This window comes from Ascaphus truei, chromosome 19 (assembly GCF_040206685.1).
Source record: "Ascaphus truei isolate aAscTru1 chromosome 19, aAscTru1.hap1, whole genome shotgun sequence".
NCBI lineage: Eukaryota > Metazoa > Chordata > Amphibia > Anura > Ascaphidae > Ascaphus > Ascaphus truei.
The window spans coordinates 34,535,066-34,540,833 of record NC_134501.1 but is presented as its reverse complement, the minus strand read 5'-3'; the positions used below and the strand labels follow the sequence as shown (position 1 = coordinate 34,540,833).

General features: G+C 40.8%; 2 non-coding genes across 2 annotated transcripts; both read right to left on the bottom strand.

The window, feature by feature from the left end:
- Positions 1-3,755: 3,755 nt before the first annotated feature.
- TRNAA-CGC (transfer RNA alanine (anticodon CGC)) lies at positions 3,756-3,827 on the bottom strand. The gene has a single exon. It is a non-coding gene; the product is annotated as a tRNA-Ala (tRNA).
- Positions 3,828-5,152: 1,325 nt separating this feature from the next.
- Positions 5,153-5,224, bottom strand: TRNAV-CAC (transfer RNA valine (anticodon CAC)). Its single transcript has one exon. It is a non-coding gene; the product is annotated as a tRNA-Val (tRNA).
- Positions 5,225-5,768: the final 544 nt, after the last annotated feature.

Below are 5,768 nucleotides of genomic sequence, written 5' to 3'. Positions count from 1 at the left end.
ACAGAACTTTCATAGCACAATCCTGGAGTACATCTCAGTGACAAGCAGACAAATAGGACATGACATCTAATTAAACAAAAATAGATGTGATGAATCCCCGAAAGTGTACAATGGTGAAACATTTAGTAGGTCCAGGTAGACAATGAAAAAATATCATAATATAACTGTGAGCTACTATAGTAACACAGAACATAACCAAACAATCCATCTATATTTTTATAGAAAAAAGTGATGGGTTCTTAGAAATAATTTTGAACTTAGGATCGCTATTCAATATCTTCCACTGTATTAATACACAGTTTCTAATCTTATATGATGCAATAGAATAAGGGAAAATAAAGTGTATTAACCTTTTCTATATGTTGTTATAAAATGGTATCAAAATACTCTCTAGCAGCAATTGTACCAGCCATTTCTGTTAGATGTCTTCCAATATTCCTGGGTTCACTTGCAATCCTCTTTAATTGCAGACGATGACTCAAGGGGAAATTGTTCACCAATTCTGGAGAACTATTGAAGGTTGTTACAATCAGAAGCTTTTATGTATTTATCAGTTTGTACGGTGTTATCCCCTTTAAACACGAAGTCTAAAAAGCGTATTTGTTGATAATCAACTGTAAGTGTGAACCTAATAGTGTGATGCTTTGTATTCAGTTGGTTGGTTCACAAAATCAAGGCAAATAAGTCCTTCCGTACATTGATCCTGATAAGATGACTAGTCATAGAAGACCCTACAACTATGAAAGGGTAGATCCAGAGAGTCTGCTGAAGCTAACATTTCAGACATTTTACAGTATTTTATTTTTATTTATAAAAATATTTTACCAGGAAGTAATACATTGAGAGTTACCTCTCGTTTTCAAGTATGTCCTGGGCACAGAGTAAAACAAATAATACATGGTTACAAGTACAGTTACATAAATGAGCAGGGTATACATTATATACAAGACATTGCATGCACAGTTAAAGAAAATATATATTATGGGCTTATAGACCTAGACTTATAGGGGTTACAGACCAGATTAAAATGTGAGACAGCCTTAGATTTGAAAGAACTTAAACTGGCGGTGGATGTGAGAGTCTCTGGTAGGTTGTTCCAGTTTTGGGGTGCACGGTAGGAGAAGGAGGAACGTCCGGATACTTTGTTGAGCCTTGGGACCATGAACAGTCTTTTGGAGTCTGATCTCAGGAGATAGGTGCTGCAAGTGGTAGGGGTGAGGAGCTTGTTCAGGTAGCTGGGTAGCTTGCCCATGAAGAATTTAAAGGCAAGACAGGAAAGGTGAACTTTGCGCCTAGACTCTAGTGTTGACCAATCTAGTTCTTTGAGCATTTCGCAGTGATGTGTGTTGTAGTTGCATTGGAAAACAAAACGACAAATTGAATTGTAGAGGGTGTCAAGTTTGCTAAGGTGGGTTTGAGGTGCCGAGCCATATACTATGTCTCCATAGTCAATAATTGGCATTAGCATCTGCTGTGCGATACGCTTTCTGACCAGGAGACTTAGGGAGGATTTGTTCCTGTAAAGTACCCCTAGTTTGGCATAGGTCTTGGTTATCAGGGTATCAATGTGCATCCCGAATGTTAAGTGGGAGTCAAACCATAAGCCCAGGTATTTAAAACTAGTGACAGGGGTTAGGGTGGTGTTAGCGTTGGTTCTAATCAGGAGCTCAGTCAGTCACTGGAAGCTTTACAAATTTAGTCTTGGTCCCAAATACCATTGTTACAGTCTTGTCAGTGTTTAAAAACAGTTTGTTTTGGGAAATCCAGTTTTCGAGTCTCAAAAAGTCAGACTGAAGTATGTGTTGAAGGTCAGAGAGGCTATGGCTGTGTGCATATAGGATTGTGTCATCTACATACATATGTAATGAGGCTTCCTTACAAGCTGTGGGAAGATCATTAATGAACACTGAGAAGAGTAGGGGCCCCAGAACAGAGCCTTGCAGGACACCACAGGTGATATCCAGGGGGTTGGAGTTAGAGCCTGAGATGGACACATGTTGGGATCTACTTGATAGGTAGGACTGAAACCAGTTTAAAGCATGCTTCCCTATTCCAGAGCTCTGGAGTTTGTTAAGAAGGATAGCATGATCAACTGTGTCAAAAGCCTTTGCAAAATCTAGGAATACTGCACCAGTGAGTTGTCCCCATTCCATTCCACACTGGATTTCATTGCAAACTTTTAGCAGGGTAGTTACGGTGGAGTGTTTGGGACGAAAGCCAGATTGGAATTGGCTAGGGAAATTTGTCTTGGTATAGAAATCGCTTAATTGGGAGTGGACACATTTTTCCATGACTTTGGATAGAATTGGGAGAAGTGAGATTGGCCTGTAGTTTGAGACAGTGTTTTTGTCCCCACTTTTGAAGATTGGGACAACTCTGGCAGTTTTCCAGGTCTTAGGGATATGGCCTGCAGCCAGGATAGAGTTGACTATGGACGCAATTGGTTTGGCAATGGCTGGGGCACCAAGTCGTAGGAACCTAGATTGTAGTAAGTCAGGTCCACATTGGCTGCTTAGTTTTAGTTTGAGGAGCGCTTGTATAATCTCCTCTTCAGATACTGGGCCAAATTGAAAATTGTGGGCAGTGTTGGGAGAGGGTGGGACTATAGGGGTACTCCCAGGATGAGATTCAGGTTTGTGGTTTGGGCTGCGTTTCACTAATAATTTAGTGGCACACCCCACAAAGTAATCATTGAATGCATTTGCAATGTCAGTGGGGTTTGTCAGAGTAATATCCCCCTTAGTGATATTACTTGGTTGTTGATGGTTAGGAGGCTGGAATATATTGTTGATAACCTTCCAGAAGTTAGCTGGGTTTGATGTATTTTGGTGGAGATTGTCAGAGTAATATTGTGCTTTTGCGTGCCTAGTATGCCTTGTGCACATGTTCTGCATGCATCTGTAGTCATTGAGATCCTTGGTAGTACCAGTTACTTTGTAGCTTTTCCACAAGGTATCCCTGAGCTGGTAGAGTGCAATAAGGTCAGTTGTAACCCATGGCAGGTGGGCCCCCCGTACCCTTATTTTGCGTAGTGGAGCATGGGTATCGCAGAGTTTTAAGAACTCGGATTGGAAATAGTCGAGCGCAGAGTCAGGGTCGGGAATTAAATCGATTCTGTGCCATGGGCAGTTGGGAAGGTCATCCAGAAACTGTTGTGGGTTAAAGTTTTTAAATGTTCTTGTGAGGAGAACTTTAGGGCTTGAATGGGGCGGTTTAATTTTCCTTACACAGTACACTATTGCATGGTCACTGAAAATATCAGGAAGGATGCCAGAGGATTGGATTCTGCTGGGGTTTGAGGAGAGAATCCAGTCTAGCAAGGAATGGTTATGTGATTTCAGGTTTGTCCGTGTTGGTTGGGAAATGAGTTGCGATAGGTTAAGTGACTTGAGTTGTATCTGGATTTTGTGGTTTTTAGGGTCAAGCCAATTGAAGTTGAAATCCCCAAGAACTAGCAGCTCACTCTTCTCATTCAGAGAGGAAATGGAGCCAAGAAACTGGGTTCAGACCAAAGCAAACAACTAGTTACTGTGCAATTGTACTTCTTTTCTAAGATATGTTTTTTCTGAAATGAGTCACCATCTTGCCAACAAGTTGTGCTCTTCTCTTACACAAGCAAATATAACAGATACATGGTGTGTTCAGCAGTTACCGTACCCCTTAATCAGTTACGGGGACAGCTATGTAAATACAGTTAGAGGATGTGTTAGCATTGTAAATGTGTAATTTCAATGTTTTTGTAAGAAGAAAAAGAGTGGAGATGCTGGGGATTGAACCCAAGACCTCATACATGCGAAGCATGCGCTCTACCACTGAGCTACATCCCCTTCTTTTGGTAAAACGTTATGGTAAAACGTTATGGTAAAACGTTTTGGTAAACCGTTGTGGTAAAACGTTTTTATAAAACGTTTTTATAAAACGTTTTGGTGGCAGCCCAAATAAGAGAGTTATACTATTTAGTCATTTTAAAAACAACATTTAATGACCTCCCTGTCTGGGAAACGAACCCCTGTTTTGTGTGTGATGGGTTGGAAATTATACTAGTAATGATTGGTTGGAAGAAATTTTGAAAAAGGTCAGTCCAATGTCCAACAACACAGAATTTTCATAGCACAATCCTGGAGTCCATCTCAGTGACAAGCACAGAAATAGGACATGACATCTAATTAAACAAAAATAGACGTGATGAATCCCCGAAAGTGTACAATGGTGAAACATTTAGTAGGTCCAGGTAGACACTGAAAAAACATCAAAATATAACTGTGAGCAACTATAGTAACACAGAACATAACCAAACAAACCATATATATTTTTATATAAAAAAGTGATGGGTTCTTAGAAATAATTTTGAACTTAGGATCGCTATTCAATATCTTCCACTGTATTAATATAGTGTTTCTAATCTTATTTGATGCGATAGAATAAGAGGATATCAAGTGTTTTAACCTTATCTATAGTTGGTATAAAATGGTATCAAAATACTCTCTAGTAGCAATAGTATCAGCCATTTCTGTTAGATGTCTTCCAATATTCATGGGTTCACTTGCAATCCTCTTTAATTGCAGACGCTGACTCAAGGGGAAATTGTTCACCAATTCTGGAGAACTATTGAAGGTTGTTACAATCAGAAGCTTTTATGAATTTATCAGTTTGTACGGTGTTATCCCCTTTAAACACGAAGTCTAAAAAGTGTATTTGTTGATAATCAACTGTAAGTGTGAACCTAATAGTGTGATGCTTTGTATTCAGTTGGTTGGTTCACAAAATCAAGGCAAATAAGTCCTTCCGTACATTGATCCTGCTAAGATGACTAGTCATAGAAGACCCTATAACTATGAAAGGGTAGTTCCAGAGAGTCTGCTGAAGCTAACCTTTCATACATTTTACAGTAGGGTTCAGACCAAAGCAAACAACTAGTTACTGTGCAATTGTACTTCTTTTCTAAGATATGTTTTTTCTCAAATGAGTCACCATCTTGCCAACAAGTTGTGCTCTTCTCTTACACATAGAAATATAACAGATACTGTACATGGTTTGTTCAGCAGTTACCGTACCCCTTAAACAGTTACGGGGACTGCTATGTAAATACAGTTAGAGGATGTGTTAGCATTGTAAATGTGTAATTTCAATGTTTTTGTAAGAAGAAAAGGAGTGGAGATGCTGGGGATTGAACCCAGGACCTCATACATGTGAAGCATGCGCTCTACCACTGAGCTACATCCCCTTCTTTTGGTAAAACGTTTTGGTTAAATGTTTTGGTTAAATGTTTTGGTTAAATGTTTTGGTTAAATGTTGTGGTAAAATGTTTTTATAAAACGTTTTGGTGGCAGCCCAAATAAAAGAGTTATACTATTTAGTCATTTTAAAAATAACATTTAATGACCTCCCTGTCTGGGAAACAAACCCCTGTTTTGTGTGTGATGGGTTGGAAATTATACTAGTGTAGCCAGGTCACCTTTTTCTCCCTGGAGACCCCCCTTCCCTGGCGCAGCTCGATCGCGGGTACTGAAAAACCCGACGGCTGCTTCCAAGGGTGGGGGCTGGAGCAGGGAGCAGCGCGGCTTCTCCTGCCTGCGGCCGGTTGCCGGGGACGCGATCGGGCCGTTGCTAAGGCCGCGATCGCGTCTCTAAGGTCCCGGCGGCCGCAGAGCAGGGCGCCGCCATTACTCCACCACTCGCGCATGCGCAGTGATCGGGCGAGTGTAGGAGCCAGCCAGGAGAGTCGCGCGAGAGGTAGGGAGAGATTGCGGCGGCCATTAGGAGCTAGT